Consider the following 27386-nt stretch of genomic DNA (forward strand, 5'->3'; position numbering starts at 1 on the left):
ATAGGGCTGGGCATTTCAGACTATGTGGATGAGGAGAATATCTTAAAGATGACGCCAACCCAAATGCCCATCAACAGTAGACTGGATAAAGAAATTATGGGACATGTACTCTATAGAATACTATACAGCAGTCAAAAACAATGAAACCCGGTCATTTGCAACAAGATGGAGGAATTTGGAAAACATCATGCTGAGTGAATTAAGCCAGTCCCAAAGGGACAAATATCATATGTTCTCCCTGATCAGCGACAACTAACAGTACCAAAGGGGAAACCTGTTGAAGTGAAAGGGACACTATGAGAAACAGTGACTTGATCAGCTCTTGTCCTGACTGTTGATGTACAATGTAATACTTTATCTATTTTAGTACTTCCACTTTATCTATTTTAGAACTTCCACTTTGACCATGGCCTTGTCTAAAAATTATCATAGTCAGTGAACTCAGGGGGCTTCCATAGCCTTGGCAGCTCATGACAAGAGCCTAGGTTGATTACTGATGCCATAAACAAGAGTGTCGAATTGTTAAGTCAACAACAGGAGTCACTGTGCACTTACTCCTCATGTAGGATCTTTGTCCTTAGTGTGCTGTACATTGAGATTTAATGCTATAACTAGTACTCAAACAGTATTTTTCACTTTGTGTTTCTATGTGGGTGCAAACTGTTGAAATCTTTACTTAATATATGCTAAATTGATCTTCTGTATATAAAGATAATTGAAAATGAATCTTGATGTGAATGGAAGGGGAGAGGGAGTGGGAAAGGGGAGGGTTGCGGGTGGGAGGGACGTTATGGGGGGGGAAGCCATTGTAATCCATAAGCTGTACTTTGGAAATTTATATTCATTAAATAAAAGTTAAAAAAAAAGAATCTCTTTTAAATTCTGGCTTGCTAATTTCTCGGCTATAAATATGTATATTTTGTGTGTTATAGAGATCTAAAATAGCAACATAAACAAGTTAAAAGTGTATTTCAGCTTTATGTAGAATTTTCAGTTTGGATTCCTAAAGCATTAGGGGTCCAACTTGTTTCTATTTCCATGGTGCGTCATCTTTTTTTTTTTTTTACTTTTATTTAATGAATATAAATTTCCAAAGTACAGCTTATGGATTACAATGGCTTTCCCCCCCATAACTTCCGTCCCACCCGCATCCCTCCCCTTTCCTGCTCTCTCCCCCCTTCCATTCACATCAAGATTCATTTTCAATTCTCTTTATATACAGAAGATCAGTTTAGCATATATTAAGTAAAGATTTCAACAGTTTGCACCCACATAGAAACACAAAGTGAAAAATACTGTTTGAGTACTAGTTATAGCATTAAATCACAATGTACAGCACATTAAGGACAGAGATCCTACATGAGGAGTAAGTGCACAGTGACTCCTGTTGTTGACTTAACAAATCGACACTCTTGTTTATGGCATCAGTAATCACCCTAGGCTCTTGTCATGAGTTGCCAAGGCTATGGAAGCTTTTCAGTTCACCGATTCTGATCATATTTAGACAAGATCATAGTCAAAGTGGAAGTTCTCTCCTCCCTTCAGAGAAAGGTACCTCCTTCTTTGACGACCTGTTCTTTCCACTGGGATCTCACTCACGGAGATCTTTCATTTAGGGTTTTTTTTTTTTTTTGCCAGGGTGTTTTGGCTTTCCATGCCTGAAATACTCTCATGGGCTTTTTAGCTGGAACCGAATGCCTTAAGGGCTGATTCTGAGGCCAGAGTGCTGTTTAGGACTTCTGCCATTCTATGGGTCTGCTGTGTATCTCGCTTCCCATGTTGGATCGTTCTCTCCCTTTTTGATTCTGTCAGCTAGTATTTGCAGACACTAGTCTTGTTTATGTGATCCCTTTGGCTTTTAGTCCTATCATTATGATCAATTGTGAACAGAAATTGATCATCGGGACTAGTGAGATGGCATTGGTACATGCCACCTTGATGGGATTGAATTGGAATCCCCTGGTATGTTTCTAACTCTACCGTTTGGGGCAAGTCAGTTTGAGTATGTCCCGAATTGCACATCTCTTCCCTCTCTTATTCTCACTCTTATATTTAATAGCGATCACTTTTCAGTTAAGTTTCAACACTTAAGAATAACTGTGTATTGATTACAGTATTCAACCAAAAGTATTAAGTAGAACAAACAAACAAAAATACTAAGAGGGATAACACATTAAGTTGTTCATCAACAGTCAGGGTGAGGGCTGATCAAGTCACCGTTTCTCATAGTGTTCATTTCACTTTAACAGGTTTCCTTTTTGGTGCTCAGTTAGTTGTCATCAATCAGGGAGAACAAGTGGCATTTGTCCCTTTGGGATTGGCTTATTTCACTCAGCATAATGCTTTCCAAATTCCTAACAGGGATCACTTTTCAGTTAAAATTTAAACACCTAAGAATAATTGTGTGTTAATTACAGAGTTCAACCAATAGTACTAGAACAAAAAAATTACTAAAATGGATAAAGTATTACATTGTACTAATGTGGAAATGATGATAATGGGAATGAGGTAGTATAGCTATGTTTAGCCTTTCTGAATCTAAACTCTAATTTTTGAAATGAGAGTAGTATTAGTATATATCTCATAATTTTGACATGATTAAATGAACAATGAATATAAAGCACTTAATGTAATGTTTGACATGTTTTTTTTTGCCAGGTAGAGTTAGACAGTGAGAGAGAGACAGAGAGAAGAGTTATAGACAGTGAGAGAGAGAGAGACAGAGAGAAAGGTCTTCCTTCCGTTGGTTCACTCCCCTAATGGCCACTACAGCTGGCGCTGCACTGATCTGAAGCCAGGAGCCGGGTACTTCCTCCCGGTCTCCCATGTGGGTGCAGGGACCCAAGCACTTGGGCCATCCTCCACTGCACTCCTGGGCCACAGCAGAGAGCTGGACTGGAAGAGGAACAACTGGCACTATTACCCGGTGCCCCAACCTGGACTAGAACCCAGGGTGCTGGTGCTGTAGGCGGAGGACTAGCCATATTACCAGTGCTCAGTAAGTAGTTTCTATTATTTTGCTGACATATTGAAGATTAAATGAGATGATATAGAAAATATACTGTCACATTTTAAGAAATATGTGGAACATTTGTTTCTGATGTTCTTTCTTTTAATCTCAGAATAGTTTTAAATTTACAAAACAAAAAAATTACAAAGTAATACAAAGAGCTCCCATATAATCCATGCCCATTTCTTCCTATTATTAATGGTGTTGTTTTCATCACTGTTACAATTTTCAGTATTATTTTTCATTGATGGCTTCCATATTGTTTAGGAAAGCCATTAAGACCAGAATTATTCATTGAGAACAATTAAAAGTCATTACAGGACAAGGAATGATAGGGATACAAAAACAGTTTCAGTAGGAGTGAAAAAACAGAAGAATTAGGAAGAGAAGGAATTAAAGTCAGAGAAAAGGAGAGAAATTTCCAGCGGATCTGAGTTTACACAAGCTCCATTGGCCTATGCATGTAAATAACTCACATTAATAATATTTGAATACTGGCTTTTTAAAAAAGATTTATCTATTTACTTGGAAGTCAGAGTTACACACACACACACACACAGAGAGAGAGAGAGAGAGAGAGAGAGAGGTCTTCCATCTGCTGGTTCACTCCCCAGTTGGCCGCAACAGCTGGAGCTGCGCAGATCCGAAGCCAGGAGCCAGGAGCTTCTTCTGGGTCTCCCACGTGGGTGCAGGGGCCCAAAGACTTGGGCCATCTTCTTCTGCTTTCCCAGGCTACAGCAGAGAGCTGGATTGGAAGTGGAACAGCCGGGACTCAAACCGGTGCCCATATGGGATGCTGGCACTGCAGGCCAGGGTGTTAACCCACTGTGCCACAGTGCCGGCCACAGAACACTGGTTTTTCCCATTTATGGCTCAGTCCCCTCTAATTTTCCACCATTACCTCTTCTTCCCAACTATTTCTACAGGTTTCTGGGTAGCATTTCACATGGCATTCCTAAACTCCTATTCCCTCTTCCCACCACTGCTAATTAGCCATTCCACTGTCTGGGTACTACAGTCTCTTCTGGGCCCCATGATCTCTGCTACATGTTGCTACTCTACTAGACACCACAGCTTTCCCCAGACACCGGTACTGAGAAAATACATCTAAGCTCTAAAGAAATCTTAATGAGCTAAGAAAGCACTTTTCTCTCCTCTATGTTATACTTTCAAAAGGAATAGGCAGTGCTGCTTTTTCGCCCTAGTGTTTGCAGGGCTTTTCATGAAATAACCTTTTCAGTTCTATTTATATTCTTCTTTCCTGCCCCCTGGAGGTCCCAGGTAGGAGTATTTTAGCGTTTGAATTAGAGCTAACATATGATACTCAGAATTGTTCATCCCTTTCAAGGATTAATAATTAATTTTAGATTCAGGAATCATGCCTAGTTTTATCTTCTGCTAGACAGAGCTACCCAAGCGATTCCTCAGTGCCTTTCCAAAGGCATTCAAGTTATCACACCAAGGCAGCAAGTATGATCAGAAAAACCTGAATTGCAGTTCGGTTTTAAAATCGCATCTATGCCTCCTTTCTCACTGTCAAGTGGGTTAGGGTTAGCCTTCAGACATCTGGTGAGGACAGAAACAGCAGCTGTTATGGAAAGAGCCTTTCAGACTGAAGGGTACAACCACAACAGTAAGAGACGAATCATGCACAAAATCTTCCAATCAAATTGCAAGCAAAATAACGAAGTAGTATACCACATTAAGGAGGGGCCAAAGACAGTTTTTTTTTTTTTTTTTTTTTTTTTTTTTTTTTTTTTTTTTTTTTTAAATCCAGAGTAAAGACAGCTAAGAGTCCTGCAACAGAGAAACAAGAGCAAGTATAGGCAGATCCAACTCCAATAGGGAGGCTTGCGAGCAATTGTCTAATGTTAGTTTATGCTGAATGCTTCCCCTTGGGGTTCAATGAGGATAAGATGATGAGCAGGTATATTAGCCTGGTCTGAAGGACCAGAAGAGAGATTGTTACTTCTACTCTCCCTCCTATCTTTCCTGCATGAACTGAGGTAGGGTGTTTCCTGTATTCAGTTGGTAGAAATTTCTGACATATTCTGTGGCATTAAAACAATCACATAGTTTAGTAGGATTTTTAAATATATTTAATACATCTTTAATATAAAGACAAAAGAAGATTAAAAAATCAGTAGGTGATAATTTCCCTGCCATGCTAACTTCATTGATCATTTTTAAAGGGATACATGAATAAATCTATGAATTTTAAACAGTACAGAATTATATAAATTAAAAGTTAATACCCTCTCTACCACTCCCTGAAAATCTTTTGACTAAAGGTAACACTTGTTATGAATTTCCTGTAATGCTTCTTAGAATATTTACTAGAGAGAGACAGAGAGAGAGACAGAGAGAGACACAGAGAGACACAGAGAGTTCAGAATTGCCTTCCATATTCTGAATTATAAATAAATTCACTAATGAGTTCCCTTGAAATTTTTAATATTTTAATGTTTTAGCATTTGATTCATCTGGAGATTATTTCATTATTAAGAATGAGGGCCGGCGCCGCGGCTCACTAGGCTAATCCTCCGCCTAGCGGCGCCGGCACACCGGGTTCTAGTCCCGGTCGGGGCGCCGGATTCTGTCCCGGTTGCCCCTCTTCCAGGCCAGCCCTCTGCTGTGGCCCAGGAGTGCAGTGGAGGATGGCCCAGGTGCTTGGGCCCTGCACCCCATGGGAGACCAAGAAAAGCACCTGGCTCCTGGCTCCTGCCATCGGATCAGCGCGGTGCGCCGGCCGTATCGCGCTGGCCGCGGCGGCCATTGGAGGGTGAACCAACGGCAAAGGAAGACCTTTCTCTCTGTCTCTCTCTCTCTCACTGTCCACTCTGCCTGTCAAAAAAAAAAATAAATAAAAAATAAAAAATAAAAAATAAAAAAAAGAATGAGGTAGAGATAGAGTTATATGTATATTTTCCTCAAATAGTTACAATACTTATAATAGTTACAATACTTATTTTCTGTTTGTTTCCCTACAGACTGAACATGCAACTCCATGATGAACTAAATCTCTATGTACATTTGATTTTTTCTAATTTTCTTCATTCTGTTCTGTTCTATTGATCAATGTCTTTTCCAGAATCATTCAAATTCAATTACTATAATTTCGTATTTTTTAACATTTTGTAGGATTTATTCTGTCTCATTATTCTTGTTTTTATACTTTTTTAAAGTTTCCCCCATGTTTATTTTTCCAGATGAAATTTTGTATTACTTTGTCATGCTCTAAAAATTTCTTACTGATATTTTAGTTTGGATTATATTGATTTTCAGAGATTTATTTAGAGAGAATTGACTTAGACTTGACTTAGTAACATCATGTTTTCTTAACTAAGAGGACTGTGCAACTTTTCATCTGTTTAAATTTTCTTTCATATGTTAATAGTTATATGATTATTTCCCTATATTTTGTATTATTTATTAGTACTTTTTGGTTGCTTCATAAATCCAATCTTTTCCTTCTATCTTATGTTCTAATTGAGTTGATGAGTAGTCAGAGGATAGTTTTTGATTATATATCTGGAAATAATGACCTATGGAATGATTCCTAATGAAGTTTATTTTTCATTTCATAAAGGAAGTTCAAAGGTAGGTACATTTCTTATCCTTGAGAGATTTTTGCTCCACACTCATCAAATGCTTAGGATTTTTCTTCTTTGGAACCATTAAAATTTTTTATTTTCTCCTATCTATAGCTATTAACAACAAAATAATACTCCAATAGCTACCTAATAGAATTTATCATATGTGATTATCAAACTGAAGTGAATACGTGAATACTCAAAATGATATCAAGCTTTTTAGAGCAATGCTTTAATGAATGTATGCTATCCAGTTATCTATTTTTTTACTTAACTATTCAAATGTATAGTTTAGTATTGTTAAGTAAATTCATATTTTTGTAAAACAGATTTCCACAACATTTTGGCCTTGCAAATCTGTTTTTTAAAAAATTTTTAATATAAGAGAACACATTTCATGTATGTCACAAAGTTCTAGGAAGATAACCATACTTCCCTTTACCCCTCCTTCCCTCAACCCCCCTTCCTATCCCTTCTTTCTCTTTTTCCTTTAATTTTTGTAATAACATACTTTCAATTTACTTTATAGTTACAGGCTTAATGCACCACTAACTATCATGTTCAATAAGTAAAAAATAGAAAGGCCACTGTTCCACAGGAATATGCACAAGGGCTATAAACAACAAACAAGAGAATCCAAGATGGCTGAATGGGGTATAGCCACATTAACTTACACTGCTCTGGGATATGAAAAGAACAAAGGACTATGTTTCTAGGGGTCTGACTAATGGAAATTTTCAGTGAAGAAGTTAAAAAAATGAAGGCTCTGGGACATGAGGAAAGAAGACAGACACACCACTGCAGCCAGCCACATGGCACAGCCAGCTGCCAGCTGTGAGATGCCACCTTATCACATCAAGGTAGGAAAAAAATCACTGTGCATCCTGTCATTCACGGTTTTAGCAGAGGGAATTCCGCATTCACCCACTGACTTTTTCTTCAGCCTGAGAGCTGACTGGGGTCTCAGCCACTGCTGGGCTTTCAGCAGGAAAGCCATGTTGATTTCCTCCCCTTCCCCACTCCCACAGAGTGCCACACTCAGCAGCAAATAGCTGCACAGCATGCCTCTATTCTACTCTTACCAGCATCATAGGCAGACTCAGTACAACATATAGGGCAAAGAACAGATTTTCCACATCCTGCAACTGGAGTTTTGGGGCATTAGCCCTGGAGCTACATTCACGCACTCTACCTGAGCTGGGTAGTTTAGCTTAGCTTCTGGGAGCTAACAGCAGAAGCAGCCCATAAAAAAATCCACTCCCACCATAGGAGATCTGGGTAATGACCCCACTATACCCTGCAATACCAGACTATTAGAATGCATTCTAAATTTCTTGGTGCCGCTGGAATCTACCTGTAGACACAGACCTAACAGCATTCCATCTCTCTGGACTCATACCTTCCACAGTAAAATCTCCTGTATATCTTTTAGTCACCCTGCAGGACTGGAACATGGTCCAGGTCACATCCCCTAGTCCTAGGACTAAGGCTGTTGGTATAACAAGCCACAGTACCAGTTGGATTCTCACAGCAGGACCTGAGGAAGGATCCATACATATCATACAGTTCTAGAACCACAGAAATTGGTGACACAAGTCCCAGTGTCACTCAGGCTTGCCAGGACAAGGAGGCAGCCACCTTTGCCTCAGCACCAAAAATGAGGCCCTGGCTATCACAATTGCCAGGCAGACTGACACCAAACTCTCTGTGGGCCAAAGATACATGCTCAAGGAAACATTAATTCATGTCTAAGCTACACTTCTTTCCCTATGAACTGCAGCAGACTAGTCTACTGTGTCACTTATAGACACAGCTGACACTGATTAAGACTCAGAGACTACACTCCTGGGCTTACCTAGAACCAAAGCAAAATCAACAAGTCAAGTGATACCCTGCATTCCAGCTAAACCATGAACTCTTTTACAATAAAACCTTCTCCATAAAGAAGATGGGACAAATATTCCAGATGGAAAGACGTCAACACAGGGACACAGGAGACATAAAGAAGCAAGGTAGTGTGACATCTCCAAAAGAACACTACTCCAGAATTAGATCCAGAACTGAAGGAAATCTATGAAATGACAGATAGAATTCAAATAATGGTTGCAAGGAAACTCAAGGAGATGCAAGAGAATATAGACAAATTACAGAAATGAGGAAATCAATGAGTGACATGAGTGAAAATACTACTAAGGAGATAGAACTCATTAAGAAGAATCAAATGGAAATTTTGGAGATGAAACTTTTAATCAGTGAAATAAACAATACAACTGAGAGTTTTAACACCAGAATAGACCAAATGGAAGAATAATTTCTGACCTCAAGGACAAGAATTTTGAAATAAATAAATCAGAAAAAATAAAAAGAATTAAAAAGAATGAAGAAAGTCTATACAGCATAAGGGATAACTTTAAACAACCAATTATTCATTCTATGGGACATTCCTGAAGGAGAAGAAAAGGAAAAGGGCATTGAAAATCTGCCAAATGAAAAATGGTTGAAAATTTCCCAGATCTTTTTTTTTTTTTATCCAGTGAGCAATCTTTTTTTTTTAACTTTTATTTAATGAATATAAATTTCCAAAGTACAGCTTATGGATTACAATGGCTTCCCCCCCATAACGTCCCTCCCACCTGCAACCCTCCCCTTTCCCACTCCCTCTCCCCTAATGAAGCAATCTTTTAAAAGTGTAGGAGAAATAAGCTATTTTCTTTTTCTTTTTTTTTCTTTTTTTTTTTTTTTTACAGGCAGAGTGGACAGTGAGAGAGAGACAGAGAGAGAAAGGTCCTCCTTTTGCCGTTGGTTCACCCTCCAATGGCCGCCGCTGCAGCCGGCGCACCGCGCTGATCCGATGGCAGGAGCCAGGATCCAGGTGCCTTTCCCGGTCTCCCATGGGGTGCAGGGCCCAAGCACCTGGGCCATCCTCCACTGCACTCCCTGGCCATAGCAGAGAGCTGGCCTGGAAGAGGGGCAACCGGGACAGAATCCGGCGCCCCAACCGGGACTAGAACCCGGTGTGCCGGCGCCGCAAGGTGGAGGATTAGCCTATTGAGCCACGGCGCCGGCTTGAAATAAGCTATTTTCCAGATGAGCAAAAACTGAGAGAATTCACTACCACTAGACTACCCTTACAAGAAATTCTGAGGGGTGTCCTTCATTAGAAATAAACATGAAAACACATGACACTGCCAAATTCACTAACAGAGCAGGTAAAATGAGTATCCAATCAACAAAATGACAGCTCTAGTTCTTACCTATCAACACTAACCTTGAATGTAAATGGATTAAATTCTTCAACCAAAAGACTTAGGTTATAAGAATGAATAAAAAGCCAAGACCCCACTGTATGCAAGAAACTCACTCAAAGATATGCACAGACTGAAAGTGAAGGACTGGAAAAAGATACATCAGGTAAAAGGAAACTAAAATTGAACAGGAGTAGATGTCTTGATCTCAAACAGACTTATCAAAAACTGTAAAGAGAGACATGGAAGGACATTGTATGATGAAAGGTTCAATTCAGAAGAAGACATAGCAACATAAATATATACGCACCTTACATAAGACAACCCAGATATATACAGTAAATGCTATTAGACCTAAAGGGACAAATAGACTCTAATACAGTAATAGTGGGTGGCTTCAACACCCCACTCTCATCAATGGACAGATCCTCCAGACAGAAAATCAAGAAGGATACATAGGAATTGAAACATACTATCTAGCAAATGGACCTAACAGACATTTACAGGACACACAACACAGCAGTTTCAGAATACACATTCTTCTCATCAGCATATGGAACATTTTTCTAGGATAGACCACACATTAGGTCACAAATTAAGTTTCAGCAAATTTAAAAATACTGGAGTCCGTGCTGTGGCGTAGCAGGTAAACTGCTGCCTGCAGTGCTGGCATCCCATATGGGTGCCAGTTCAAGACCTGGCTGCTCCACTTCCTATACGGCTCTCTGCTATGGCCTGGGAAAGCAGTAGAATATGGCCCAAGTCCCTGGGCCCCTGCACCCGTGTGGGAGACCCAAAAGAAGCTCCTGGCTCCTGGTTCCTGGCCCTGGATGGACACAGCTCTGGTCATTGTGGCCAACTGGGGAGTGAACCACAGATGGAAGACCTCTCTTTCTCTGCCTCTCCTTTTTATCTCTGTGTAACTCTGACTTTCAAATAAAATAAATAATTCTTTAACAAAATATTGAAATCAGATAGTGTGTATTCTAATAAAACTAGAAATCAACAACAATATTACACTCATAAATACTTGGAAATTGAACAACATGCTACTGAATCATCAATGGGTCATCAAAGATATTAAAAAGGAAATAAAAAAGTTTCTTGAAATAAATGAAAATGAAAACACAGCATATCAAAAACTGTGAGATACAGCCAAAGCAGTATTAAGAAGGAAGTTTATAGCACTAGGAGCTTACATTAAAAAAAATAGAAATGTCTCAAATTAAAAATCTAATGATGCATCCTGAAAACTTAGAAAAACAAGAACAAACCTAACCCAAAGTCAGCAGGAGGTGAGAAATAATGAGGATCAGGGCAGGAATAAATGGAATTGAAACTAAAAAAATTACAAAAGATCAACAAAAAAGTTGGCTTTTTGAGAAGATAAATAAAATAGATAAACCTTTAGGCAGACGAAGAAAAGAAGAGAAAAATCTCAAAGAAATAAAATTAAAGTTGAAAAAGGAGACGTTACAAATGCACTGAAAAATAAAGGATCATAAGAAACTACCATGAAGCACTATATGCTAATAAACTGGACAACCTCAAAGAAATGGATAAATTCTTGAATACATATAAGCTACGAAGATTAAAACAATAAAATATAGACAACCTAAAAAAACCTATGGGAAGCAATGAGATTGAAGCAATAATCAAAAGTCTGCCATCAAGAAATAGTCCAGGACCTGATAGTTTTACTACTAAATTCTACATAACATTCAAAGAGGAAGTAATTCCAATATTTTTAAAACTATTTCAGAATATCAAACATGATGGAACTCTGCCGAACTGTTTTTATGAAGCTAGCATTGCCTTGATACCAAAAGCAAAGATACAACACAAAAAGAAAACTACAGACCTATATTCTTTTTTTTTTTTCAGACCTATTGTCATGTTTAATCCCAGTGAGAGTCAAGTTGGGAATTGATAATTTCTTTTTTTTTTTTTTTTTTTTTTTTACAGAGGATCAGTTTACTATGCATTAAGTAAGGATTTCAATGTGCTGTACATTGAGATTTAATGCTATAACGAGTACTCAAACAATATATTTCACTTTGTGTTTCTATGGGGGTGCAAACTGTTGAAATCCTTACTTAATTTCCCAGATCTTGAAAAACACATGGTCATCCAAAAACAAGAAGCTCAAAGAACCCCAAGCAGACTCAACGAAAAGGTGTTATCCAAGGCGTATTGTCATCAAATTGTTAAAAGTTAAAGGAAAGGAGAGAACCCTAAAGACAGTAAGAAAAAAGCATCAAGTTACACATACAGGAAAACCAATTAGATTAACATCAGAGTTCTCACTGGAAACCGTACAGGCCAGGAGAGAGTGGGATGATATATTCAAAGTCTTAAAAGAAAAAAAAAAAACTTCCACCAAGAATATTATATTCAGGGGAGCAAGGAGCAATCCTTTAAAACTGAAAGAAAAATAATGTATTTTCCAGATGTGAAAAAATAGAATTTACCACCTGACCAGCCTTACAAGAAATTCTGAACCGTGTCCTGCATTAGAAGTAAACATGAAACATATGTCACCAACAAAATTCACTAAATTCACTAATAGAGCAGGCAGAATGATTATCCAATCAACAAAATGACAGGCCTTAGTTCTTACATATCAATATTAATCTTTAATATAAATGGATTAAATTCACCAACCTGTGGGGAGCAACTGGGAGCAACTCGGACTAGACTAAGTTACTGGAATTAAGACTTATTCTATGCATCTGCTCTCCCACAATATGGCGCTGGGAGAGGAGGAAACAGCTTCTACACAGCTGCCTCCAGTTCAACCAATAAACAGCAGGACCTGCTCCTGATTGGAGGAGAGCAGCGTACTCGGCGTGTAGGTAGCAGAGTTGGGATTGGTGGAAGAGGACTATAAAGGAGGAGAGAGACAACATGCACCAGGAACATCTATCTGAAGGAACACCTGTGCAGCCCCCGAGAGAGCCGGCCGGCGGTGTGCTGCTCCCCCGCGGAAGTGGGGAAAGTGGCAGGGGGAACCGCCCTTCCATGGAGGTGGAAGGGACGGTAGCCAACCCGGGAAGAACCAGCAGCAAACCCGGGGAGGGCCGAGCAGACAAAAGAACAGTGCAGGGTCCTGTGTCGTTCTTCCACGAAGACGGGGAGCGACACCAACCAAAAGATTTCAGGTGGTTGAATGGACAAAAAAACTATGACCCTGCTATATGCTTCCTACAAGAAACTCACTTCACAAAGATACATGCAGACTGAAAGTGAAGGGTTAGAAAAAGATATACCAGGAAATAGAAACCAAAAGTGAGCAAGCACAGCTATCTTGATATCAGATTATAAACAGTCTTTAAATCAAAATAAAAAAGTGAAAGAAAGTAAATCAAACTATAAAAAGTAAAAGAAGCACATAATGTTTTGATAAAAGGTACAATTCAGCAAGAAGACATGACAACCATAAATATATATATATGCACTCAATACAAGACCACTCAGACATACATAGTAAATACTATGAGATTTAAAGGGAGAGATAGGCTTCAATAAAACTGGGGTGACTTCAGCACTACACCATCATCAATGGACAAGTCATCCAGACACAAAATAAATAAAGATACATCGGAGTTTAAATATACTATCCAGTAAATGGACCTAACAGACATTTACAGGACATTTCACACAACAGTTACAGAATACACATTCATCTCATCAGCACATGTAAACTTTTCTAGGATAGACTACATATTGGGCCACAAATCAAGTCTCAGCAAATTTAAAAAGATTGCAATCAGACCATGTATCTTCTCAGACCATAAAGGAAAAAACTAGAAATCAACAACAAGAATAATAATAGCACTCTCATAAATACTTGGAAATAAAACAACATGTTACTGAACCAACATGATACAATGATCAATAGGTCACTGAAGAAATTAAAAAAGAAATAAAAAACTTTCTTGGAATAAATGAGAACACAACGTATCAAAGCCTGTAGGATACAGCAAAAGCAGTATTTAGGGGTGGTGCTGTGCCGGAGTAGGCAAAGCCTCTGCCTGCAGCGCTGGCATCCTATATGAGCACTGGTTCATGTCCTGGCTGCTCCACTTCTGATCCAGATCTCTGTTTATGGCCCGGGAAGGCAGTGGAAGATCGTCCAAGTGCTTGGGCCCCTAATCCCACATGGGAGAGCAGAAGCTCCTGCCTCCTGGCTTCAGTTCTGCCCAGCTCCGGCTGTTGCAGCCATTTGGAGAGTGAACCAGCAGATGGAAGACCTTTCTTTCTTTCTCTCCATGTCCCCATCTGTAACTCTGCCTCACAAATAAATAAATGAAATCTTTTTTTAAAAAAAATCTGTATTTAAAGGGAAGTTTTTAGTATTAAGTGCTTGCATTAAAAAAGTTAAATGTCTCAAATTAAAGATCTAATGATACATCTTGCAGACTTAGAAAAAACCAAACCCCAAATCAGCAGGAGGCAAGAAATAACAAGGATCAGAGCAGAAGTAAATGAATTTGAAACTAAGAAAACAATACAAAAGATCAACAGAACACAAAGTTGGTTTTCTGAGAAGATAAACAAAATAGATGAACCTCCTGCCAGACTAACAAAGAAAAAAGGAGAAAAAACTGAAGTCAAAGAGATCACACAAACAAGACTAGTGTCTGCAAATACTAACTGATAGAATAACAAAGGGAGAGAACGAACCAACACGGGAAGCGGGATACACAGCAGACTCATAGAATGGCAGATGTCCTAAACAGCACTGTGGCCTCAGAATCAGCCCTTAAGGCATTCGGATATGTCTGAAGAGCCCTTGAGAGCATTTTAGGCATGGAAAGCCAAGACACTCTGGCAAAACAAACAAACAAACAAACAAACAAACAAAAAACCACCTAAATGAAAGATCTCTTCGAATGAGATCCCAGTGGAAAGAACAGGTCATCAAAGAAGGAGGTACCTTTCTCTGAAGGGAGGAGAGAACTTCCACTTTGACTATGACCTTGTCTGAATAAGATCAAAGTCAGAAAACTCAAAAGGCTTCCATAGCCTTGGCAACTCATGACTAGAGCCTAGGGAGATTACTGATGCCATAAACAAGAGTGTCAGATTGTTAAGTCAACAACAGGAGTCACTGTGTACTTACTCCTCATGTGGGATCTGTCCTTAATTGTGTTGTCCAATGTGTAGTAATGCTATAACTAGTACTGAAACAGTACTTTACACTTTGTGTTTCTGTGTGGGTGCAAACTGATGAAATCTTTACTTAATATATACTAAATTGATCTTCTGTATATAATGAGAATTGAAAATGAATCTTGATGTGAATGGAAGGGGGGAGAGAGTGGGAAAGGGGAGGGATGCGGGTGGGACGGAAGTTATGGGGGGGAAAGCTGTTGTAATCCATAAATTGCACTTTGAAAATTTATATTTACTAAATAAGAGTTAAAAAAATAAAAAAAAATTTTTATACAAAACATCTATCCTCTACCAACTGAAATATCCAATTTAAAATATTTCTGACTTCATTTTGTTGCGTAGTGAATCGTTACATTTTCTCCCATTTAGATTAGCACTTTCTCTTCTCTGAAAATACAAAAAAAAAAAAAAAGAATTGATAAACCAATTTGGTAAAGTTTGCACCTTACAAAATAAACATACATGTAGATTTTTTGTATAGTAATGATGAACTCACAGATAAAGAGATTACAATAGCTACAAAAATTTAAATATTTAGGAATGAATTTAACCAAAGAAGTGAAATATCTTTATAATGAAAATTATCAAACATTGATTAAAGAAATCATCAAGGACATAAAAAATGGAAAGATCTTACTTGCTCATGTAGGATCTCTGTCCTTAATGTGTTGTACTATGTGAATTAACAGTATAACTAGTACTCAAACAGTACTTTATACTTTGTGTTTCTGTGTTTGTGCAAACTGTTGAAATCTTTACTTAGTATATACTCAATGTATCTTCTGTATATAATTGAAAATGAATCTTGATGTGAATTGGATGGGAGAGGGAGTGGGAGATGGGATGGTTGCGGGTGGAAGGGAAGTTTTTTGGGGGGAAAGCTGATATAATCCAAAAGTTGTACTTTGGAAATTTATATTTATTAAATAAAATTTTTAAAAAAGCAATCTACAGCTTCAATTTAATCCCTATCAAATTACCAATGACATTCTTTACAGGATTAGAATAAGCAACCCTAAAATTCATATGGAATCATAAAAGATACAGAATAGCTAAAGCAATCCTGATCAAGAAAAATCAAGCTGGAGGCATCACAATATCTGATTTCAAAGTATATTATAAAAATATTAATCAAAATTCCATAATAGTGGCCCAGAAATTAATTCACATACATACAGTCAACTGAGTTTTGACAAAAGTGCTCAGACCATGCAGTGGAGTGATGATAATCTCTTCAATAAATGGTGCTGGCAAAATTGGATGTTTATATGTAGAAGAATGAAATTAGATCTGTACCTCTCACCATATATAAAAATCAACTCAAGATGCATCAACAACTTAAACTTAAGACCTAAGACTATGAAGTTGCTGGGGAAAAAAAAACATAGAGGTAACATTCCAAGATGACTTCTTGGATAGTACTCCTAAAGCAGAGGCAACAAAAGCAAAAATAAACAAATGGTACTATATCAAACTCAGACACTCTTACACAGCAAAGTAAATGATCAACAAAGTGAAGATACATCCAAGAGAATTGGAAAATATATGTGAAAACAATCTACCTGACAAAGGATTAATATCCTGAATATATCAGCAACTTAAACTTAACAACATAAAAAACAATTTATCCAGTTGAGAAATGGGCAAAGTACTTCAATAAACAGTTGTTAAAAGAAGAAATACAAATGGCCAACAAATATTTGAAAAAATGTTCAACATCACTGGCCATCAGGGAAATGCAAATCAAAGCCATAATGAGATATCACCTCACCGCTGTCAAAATGGCTAAAATCCAACAGCAGATAGTAACAAATGCAGATGAGGAGGTGGAGAAAGTGAAATTTTTTTTACATGATAGAAGATTCCTTTTATTTATTTATTTTTCCCAAGGAAACATTTTATTGAAGGAATACAAACTTCATGCATTTTGTAAGTACAACTTTAGGAATATAGTCATTTTTCCCACCATACCCACCCTCCCACCCATACTCCCATACCACCTCCTCTTCCCTCTCCAATTCTCAGTCCCATTCTCTGCTAAGATCCATTTTCAATTAACTTTATACACAGAAGACCAACTCTACACTAAGAGTTCAACAATTTGCACACAAAAAACCACTCCTCAACAGTCGAGACAAGTGCTGTTCAAAGTCATTGCATCTTGAAGTTAATTTTACTTTTTTTTAGAAACTTAATTAACTTTAAAGAAGTACTCATGAGTGATACATCTTTTGCAAGCACTTAAATGAAACTTATGAGACATAAGAATATCCTCCACTTAATACATTAAAATGAAATAAATCTTTGAGAATAACTTTTACTGTTAACTCACATAATACAACTCTTTGAGGACAGAGGTCCTGCACGAGAAGTTAGTGTCCAGTGACTCCTGTTGTTAATTTAACAATTAACACTCTTATGTATGCTGTCAGTGAACACCCAAGGTTCTTGACATGAGCAGTCTAAGTTATGGAAACCTTTTAAATCCACAAACTCTGTCAGTATTTAGACAAGGCCATAAGCAAAGTGGAGGTTCTCTCCTCCCTTCAGAGAAAAGTACATCCTTCTTTGATGGCCCCTTCTTTGCACTGGTATCTCATCCACAGAGATCCTTCATGTAGGACATTTATTGCCACTGTGTCTTGGTTTTCCATGTCTGAAATGCTCTCATGGGCTTTTCAGCCAGACCAGAATGCCTTAAGGGCTGATTCTGAGGTCAGAGTGCTACTTAAAGCGATTGACATTCAATCGTCTGCTGTATGGACTGCTTCCCTTAATGGAGCATTCACTACTTTTTAATTCTATTATTATTACCAGACACTTAATCCTATTTATATGATCACTTTAATACTTAATCATATATATATATAATCACTTTAAAGCTTAATTCTATCCATATGATCATTTTAACACTTAAAATGCTATTTTTACCACCTAGCTTAAGGGCATTTGGGGTCCCATAGCAAGTTTTTAAACTGTACCCTAAGAAGTAAGTCCCTACGAATGTATGCAGAACTATACATCTTACAGTTACAAACTTCATACACTTCATAATTATAACTTCTTCTCTTTTATGGATTCCTGGGAATTCTACTCATTCATCCTTAAGTTTCCTTGGCCAGAATTCGGTCACGTAACTGCTTAGAACTGCAGACACTGCAAGATAGTTTCAATGTGGAAAAGCATTATGCCTGTCTGAGAAATTAGGGTTTTTGGGCCGGTGCCGTGGCTCACTAGGCTAATCCACCTGTGGCACCGGCACCCCGGGTTCTAGTCCAGTCAGGGCTCCGGATTCTGTCCCGGTTGCTCCTCTTCCAGTCCAGCTCTCTGCTATGGCCCGGGAGTGCAGTGGAGGATGGCCCAGGTCCTTGGGCCCTGCACCCACATGGGAGACCAGGAGCAAGCACCTGGCTCCTGGTTTCGGATTGGCACAGCACGCCGGCTGCAAGGCACCAGCCGTAGTGGCTACTTGGGGGGTGAACCAATGGAAGGAAGATCTTTCTCTCTCTCTCTCTCTCACTGTCTAACTCTGCCTATCAAAAAAAAAGAAATTAGGGCTTTTGTTACTCATAAAGAAGGAGAGGAGGAATGAAAGGGTAGGTAACTATGCAATGATAGTCATGTCTCTGCATCTACTCTTATCCTCTTCAAACTAGAGCCAATGAGTTGTCTAAAACACAGATATTATATTCTCCCATTTGCTTATGCCTCACAGTGCCTTCTGTAGCATGGTGGCAAAGATATTGCATTATCTGTCCTGTCCCCTCCCCAAACTTCTCTACCATTCTTTCCATCTTGCCTTTTGCAATCAATCCACTTTGATCATTAAGTTATTCAGCTATATCTTGAATTTTTTTGCTTCACAGATTTTTATCATACTATTCTGTTTGCTGAGTATGATTTCCTTAACTCCTCAAGGCAACCTTTATTGTTCCTTTAGCTCTTAGCTCAAAGCTCACTTCACACAGAAATCCTGACAGTCCTTCCTGGAAGAGATCAAATCTCTCCTACTATGCTTGCATAGTACTTAATTTTTTTTATTTCATGGGCACTTATTTCAATTTGTGATTTTATATTTGTGTGATCATTTGGTTATGTAATCTTTGTTTTTCTCAGCAAATTGTAATTCTGTGAGATCAGAAACATATGTGTGTAGTTTAGTAGTATATTTGCAGTGCTAAGCACGTGGTAGGTTATTAAAAATATTTATGGAATGAATTAATGAAATCCACTACAAAGTTATACCATGGGTAGTTGGGTATAATGAGCCAATATAGCGGTTCTGTAGCTTTTCAGGTTCAGAAAGGAAATGATAAAGTAGAATTTTAAGAGATCACTGTAGACAAAGAGTAGGATTCAGGAATTTAAGATTTAAATTCAATACAGCTTTGGGCAACAAATTTCATGGTGTGACTGTGGTAATAAGTTATTAAAATTAAGTGAAGACACATGTTTGGAGTCATGAAGTTCAAAATCTATCAGTTGAAGCACTGAATATGTTCTCTCCAATGGGTCCATGTTGATGACAATACTGGGTGTAAAGACAAAGACCACGAACCAAGTTCCAAAGCATCCACAAAATGTGAGAGAATGGTCAGGGAATTGGTAGAAGAACAGAAATAAGATGGAAGAAGGTATAATAGTTGATGGCAGTAATTTTCAAAGTGGGAAGGTTTTCAGCAGAAATGTGGAAGAATAATTACCTAGAAGTGGCACCAACAAAAATGGCTATTCTAACAGCCAAGTGACACATATACTCTGAGAGAAAGCAGCTATCAAACAAGAAGGCTGAAGTAAAAGGGGTGCCCTGTGAAAGCAGACAGATTTCAGTCAAGACCAATGGACAGAGGAGGAATTTTGAGAAAAGAGAGAGAGGATGGGGCATTTGGTTACAGCATAATGAAAAGAGGACTCCAGAGCACAAAGCATGGAAAGAAAGGGCAGCAGTGGGAAGAGGAGTCACAGGAGAAGAGCAGGAAGAAGGCAGGTGAGGGAGAAATGACTTCTGAGTACTTGCATCTGGATCTGTAGTTGAGTAGCACTGCTAAAATGTATTTTGGATTAACCAATTTCAAGGCTCCTGACAGGTACAATATGAAACCCCCTTAAGCCTAAATTGAAACCTGAGGAATGAGTCTAGCTGTCTAAAGTATCAATATCTGCAGCTTTTCTTCAGAAAACAACCTAAAGGTTGAGAGAAAATGTTTTGGTATCCCCCATGATAGCTGAACCAGAGCCTGAAGTGAATCCAGCTCAGGTGGTTGGGAATGAGTATTCATTCAGCAGCTCTGCCATAGCTTAACACAAAGAAAACCTTAATGTCCAATTAAATCCTCTTGCTATTAACACTTCCTACTTAAGATGCTGATATGTTAATTCATAATTATCTTCACTAAAATTACTTAATAATGCGTATTTTCCTTCTAAATGTTCACTTTTATTTGTTTAAAAGGTAGTGATGGGGGGGGTAGTGTGGAGAGAGATTTTTCACTGACCTACTCCCCAAACGAATGCAACAGCTGGGGCTGGGCCAGTCTGAAGCCAGGAGCCAGGAATTCCATTTAGGTGTCCCATATGGGTGGCAGGGGCCCAAGCACTTGGTCCATCTTCTGCTGCTTTCCCTGTATTAGATGGAAGCTAGATAGGAAGCTTAGCATCAAAGATCGGAACCAGCACTCTGATATGAGATGTGAGTGTCACAGGTAGCATCTTAACTCAGTGCCACTACTGGCCTCAGTAGTCTTTACTGGCTATGTAGCAGGTTCCAATTTATGCATAACCTTTTTTCCCTACTCCCCTAAGTGGGTGATTTGAGAGGAAATATAGGGATGTCTCTGCCAACTAAACTATAATACAATACATTCTTATTGTTTAGCAATTTTCTTTCAAACTTTTTGAGAGAGATGTTTTAGCATCATTTAATCACTTATTTAATATATCATTTCACGCATATACATGAATGAAAATGTGAGCAAAACACATAGGTAAGGAATTCCTAAAAGTTATTCATGTTCACAATCTAGCTATTTTCAGTCACATTTTCACTCATTTATTGTTATTTGTGTTTTTTTTCCACATAGAATTATGCTCTATGTCATCAAGAGCAAGAGCACTGAAGATGCATCATTTAAAACAAAAGCAAAGGGCAGGCATTTGGCACAATGGTTAAGACACCACCCAGGACACCACCCATATTAGAGGGCCTAGGTTTGAGCTGCAGCTCTGATCCTGATTCCAGTTCCCTGGTAATGCACATCAGGGGAGGCAACAGATGATGGCCCAAGTACCTGAGTCCCTGATGCCCATGTGGGAGTCTTAGATGGAGTTCTGGTCCAGCCACAGCCATTGTGGGCATTTAGGTAGTGACACTGTGGGTGGAAGATCTTTCTCTACTGCTCAGTCTTTCAAATAAAATGAAAATAAACCAGAAAAAAAATTTAAAACCCAGGAATTTAGTATTAAAATATATAATAAAAAGAAAAAGAGGGAAGAGCCACATTATCTCTAAGATCCCATTCCAGGACACTGACACTCATTCTTTAAGTTTTGATATTGGCCTCAAATGACAAAAATTTATTTCACTAAGGTCAAATTTATATATTACCCACTGCTTGCATATATACTTTCTGCTTGCATAACACTATTTTGTTCTTTTTAGGTATTTCCTCAAGATTATTTTTATTTATTTGAAAGAGTGACAGAGAGGGAGAGACAAAGAGAGAGAGGGATCTTCTAACCACTGATTCAATCCCCAAATGAACATAACAGTCAGGCCTGGGCCTGTCCAAACCAGGAGCCAGGAACTCCATTCTGGTTTTCCACATGGATGGCAGAGGCAGTCTTCTGTTGCCTTCATGCAATCAGAAAAGCTGACATTCTTAGATATGGGATGCCAGCGTCACAAGTGGTGGTTTAAACCCACTGCTACACAATACCAGCTCCAATGTTCTGCTCTTATACTTAATTGTAGTATAAAATTTGTGGGCAATTTATTTATTTATTCAATTTATTTATTTATTATTATTTTTATTTATTTATTATTTTATTATCATATTATTATATATTATTATATATCATATTATTATAATCTTAATATAATCATATAATTATATTTATATATAATTATACATATTATATATAATTATTTTATATATAATTATACATATTATATATAATTATTTTATATATAAATATACATATTATATATAATTATTTTATATAATTATATATAATATAATTATATATAATTATTTATATATTATATATTATATTATTATATTATAGATATTATTATATATTATATTATATATTGTATATAATCATTTATATAATTATATATTTTTATATAATTATATATAATTATATAATATAATTATAATATAATAATATATTATATTATTGTTTATTATTTTATTTATTTTATTCAATTTATTCAAGGAGCGAGAGAGACAGAGACAGAGAGCTACCATCTGCTAGTTCATTCCCCAGCAACACCTGGGACTGGGCCAATCTAAAGCCAAGAACTGGGAACCCAATCCTATTCTCCCACATCAGTGCTAGGGTCCTGAAGACTTGAATCATCACTACTTGTTCCCAGTTTGTGCATTAGCAGGAAACTAGAATTGAGACCCAAATCCAGGCACTCCAATAAGCAATGTGAGCATCCCAACCAGTGTCCATCACTAGATCAAATGCCCACTCATATTTTCAATGGCCATTAAATTCAACACATAAAGCAATAACACTGTACATAACTCAACTGAAACATTAAAACATCTGTGACCACATTTCTACAAGTACATGCAATAACAACTACATCACAATACCCACGTAGCCAACTCTGGCTCTAAGAGATATTCATTAAAGGTAAATTCTAATTTCAGAGAATTAAAATCTGACAAATAGTGTATTTTAGAACTGATACGATATGAGAATCAATTGTAATGGCAATGACAGTTAAATTGTTCATGGCAGTGAAGAAAAGAGAGGTACAGTGGCTTAGAATACTGCCATCCTCTGGGTCCAATAACCTTGGATTCCTTCCTGAATATCAAGGTAAGCAAATTACTCTCAGTACAGAAGTCAGTGGGGGGCTGGTACTACAGCACAGGAGGTTAAAGCCCTGGCCTGAGGCACCCCCATCCCATACGGGCGCTGGTTCTAGTCCTGGCTGCTCCTCTTCTGATTCAGCTCTCTGTTGTGGCCTGGGATAGCAGTGGAAGATGGCCCAGGTCCTTGGGACCTGCACCCACGTGGGAGACCCAGAAGAAGCTCCTGGCTCCTGGCTTCGGATCGGTGCAGCTCTGGCCGTTGTAGCCAACTGGGGAGTAAACCTGCAGAGAGAAGACCTTTCTCTCTGTCTCTCCCTCTCACTGTCTGTAACTCTACCTCTCAAATAAATAAATCTTAAAAAAAAAGAAGTCAATGGGCATCAATCTATGTGCTGAGTTTCACTGCACTGTCATTGGTAGTTACAAGAGACATTAGCATATGAGGCATAATAAGGAGAGATGTTGTTAATTACCTACACTAATCCATTTCCAAAGTCCTTTTTCCTTTACCACTTCACATTACTAAAAGAATCGTAAACTCTCAATTTCCCAAAGTCACTTGCTTCCAGGAGTGACAATATAAGCGATTCTGGCAATTCTGGAGCTTCAGCAGCCATCCTATGACAATAAGACAACAAGCATGAAAATGAAACTCAACATAATAAGAATAGTAGGTTAGAAAACAAACTACCTTGGGTCCAGATGGCATCACTGAGCAAGTAAATCAAAACCAGTGACCACTGAACTATAGACTTGTTCTATGTGAAAAAATAAAAACTATTGTTTTCTAAAGTTTCCATTGGTTGCTTTCTCTGTAGCTCACACTGGAACATATGAATTAGTACAGAGTCAATTGCAGCTTTCACTGAGTAGCTAAAAGGTTTAATTTATGGAGAACATGTGATATATCACCTAATCCCTGCCCATTCTTCATGGGAAATTTAGAGTATCTAGGGGAAAATGATGCTCTAGAGTTCCTGCAGAATGTCCATGAGTGTTCATTATGGATTCGGTAAGGAAATTTGGATAGGAATTAGGCTACTCTGTGTCACCTGGAATAGTTTGATATAATGAAATCAGGTAAGTATGGGCTATGTTTGCAAACAATGGAAGTATTTGCAATTTATATGATATTTGTTCCTAAATGAAATACTCAGTAATACTCAGCAAATGCTTTCACAAATAAAAATACCTATGATTTACTTAATGTTTCCTTTTTCAACTCTCAGAGCTAATTTATTGTTTCAGGAATATGTTAATTACATGGTGCACAGATTTGCATTTACAATTCAACAAATGTGCCAGTAATCTTATTACCCAGGCAGCTTTGAAAATATAGCTTGTAACATACCTCAGAAACTGAGGAGTCCTGCTGAGCTGGGATCATTTCTCCCAACTATTGCCTACAGGGGCAGGAGAATGAATTTAATGGCATTCTGTAACATGCCGCTACAAATTAAAAAAAAAAAGATTCTGCTTCTGTGTATGAAATTCTGGCTTGAATTAGCCTGCAATTAGCAGAATAATACTGCATTGTAGCGCACAATATAGATTTATTTTCAAAATATCTTTCACATAAACTACATTTGAGGGAGACTAGGGTTCAAAGATATAAAGGATTAGAGATTCTATGGATTTAATCAATTATATAGCATAAATATGTCAAAAAGCTGAAAGATGAGGTAAAACAGAAGTACAGGCAAGAAGTTTAAATTTTCAAAGAAACAGACAGTTCTAGAATTCCTTGTGTGAAAACATCTTCACAATCATCATTCTTTATTTACATATGGAACTTAGATGAATGTTGTTTTTAATAGTATAACAGGTGGCCAAATACATTACAATAATCTATTGTTTGCATAGAAATATCTTTACAGGTTGACATGTGTATAGAAATTTCACTTTCCAAAATGATATGCAGACAAGATAGATCACTAAAAGATTTTCAGTCTATGAGAAATCAGCTCACTCACTGATAAAAATTATTTTAGCTTTATGCTTTTAAATATTTATCTTTTATCCCCTGCCATTGTCTAATCTATATCTTTGTTTGGTATTTCTCATAGTTGTCCTCGACAATTCTACTTTCTATTTGTACTAAGACCATCAGGTATGTGGCTTTAAGAACATTAGTATATAACAGAAATTGGATGATGTTTGTGGACAACAGAAGATGTCTACAAATGATTCAGAAGTTTTTCTCAAAAAGGTACAGTATAAAATAAACATATGATAGATCAGAGACATGCAATTATATTTTGAAGTTCGTTTTGGTTACAAGGTGATTGACAATCTTATTGTTTTCAAGGAAATATTTTGTCAATCAAAGAGAGAACACAATGGGAGTTTAAAAATATTAAGTCATTAAGTCATAAAAGTCAGTTGTACTTAAAAATTATTGATCATCTAATAAGTGATTTATACCCAGAGTTTGTTCTTAAGGAGCTTGTATTTTAGTAATGAATCCCAAAAATAAAGAGTCTGTCAATGCAGATGATTTTATGTTAATATCAGTGTAAGCATACAGCACTAGGCTTTTTTAATGTTTATATCAGTCTAAGGCTACAACCTGGGACATGGCAGGGGAAGATTCCTGAAGGATGTGACAGATAGACATATGCACTTGTTTTTAAAGGAAGGGTTAGCATCATTCCAGTGATTGGACAGAAAGGGTGGGGAAGGAGAAGATGAAGAGTTTCTCAGAAGAAAGGTCAGAAATAGCATAATGTGGGTATATAACTACACTTGGGCCAGCACTACTGGTGCAAATAGTGGGAGGATGGATAGACGAGCAGGGGCCAGATAATGAAGGCCCTGGAGGCCAGACTATGGAGTTTGGACTTCATCCTTTGGTAATACTCACTCTGGGGTTTCCCAAGATGTGCTAGTTGTGCCAAGGCACAGGACAAACAGGATACATCTTTCTGAGGCATAATTTTAACTTGATGGTATATAATTTGAAACATTATTCTATATTAAAACAAACATATATTATCATTTAGAACTCAAAATGCCAGTGAACAAGTTTAAGATAAAGCACAATACTTCAAGGAATTTGCAAACTCTTGTAGTCCTTTTCCCCATCCTCCACACTTACTATCTTTCAAGATTTTGGGGAGGGGGGTTTGCTTTCTTGCATGTCACTTCAGTAAAAAAAAAAAAAGTTTTAGATCTACGACTGTACTATGGACAGTCATTCAAGGATTTTAAGCAGAGGAATGACAATGTGAAATTCACATTTTAGATCACCATGACAGTTGTGTGAAGGATGAATTTTGAAAGGAGAATCAAGTGTAGCTGGAAAATTTGACAGGAAGACATTACAACAGAGGTGATCAGTGAGTAAATTAGGGCCATGGTGGATAGAGAGGAAAGCACAGAGATCTGAAAGATTTGGCAGGTGAAACTGGCAAAATTTAGTGACTAAATATAGGTGAAAAGGAAGAAGGAGAAATCCAGGAAATGCTCCAGATTATGCCCTGAATACATCAGTATATAGTATACACAGCTGGCTTTAAGGATAGATAATCACTCTATGTTGAACATGTCGAAAGTGAGGTATCTACTGAGACATCTGTATCAGAGTTTTATCTCACTCAAATGGGTTACAAGATAGGGAGACAAGGAAACCCTCAGCTCTAGGTATAGCTGGGCTTTTTTTGGGACAGCTAGAATTTGTAGTTCATCAGACTCTACATCTCAGGCTACACACGGGTTCATCCACTAATCCCTGGGTGTTGTATTATTATTTCTATTATCTGTGTGTCCATGTCATAAACAATTTTGGGAAGCAACAGTCTTGGTGATTGTGTTCAGTTGGCTGCTGTATAAATAAGTATGGAACTCAGAAGGGCTATCAGTGATGGAGATATAGATTTGGAAATCATCCAGACACAGATGGTAGTTGAAATCTAGAAAGTTGATAAGATAGAGATGCCCAAAAAAGAATCTATAAATGACTGGTCAGCAAGAATTCAGGATATTTATCTTTGCAAATGGATACATTAAGTAATAAAAATAGCTAACACTTTAAGACATATGTTATGTTTAAGGCATTTTTTTCTGCGCACTTTGAATTTATTAACTTAGTCTTTTTAAGACATTTATTCCTTTATTTGAAAGGTAGAGTTACAGACAGACAGAAAGAGAGAGGGAGAGACAGAGAGAGAGATAGTCCATCCACTGGTTCACTTCCCAAATGGCTGCAACAGCAGGAACTGGGCCAATCCAAAGCTGGGAGTCAAGAGTTTCCTCCGGGTACCCTACCTAGGTGCAGAGGCCTAAGTACTTAGGCCATCCTCTGTTGCTT

Source organism: Oryctolagus cuniculus, chromosome X (assembly GCF_964237555.1).
Source record: "Oryctolagus cuniculus chromosome X, mOryCun1.1, whole genome shotgun sequence".
Lineage (NCBI taxonomy): Eukaryota > Metazoa > Chordata > Mammalia > Lagomorpha > Leporidae > Oryctolagus > Oryctolagus cuniculus.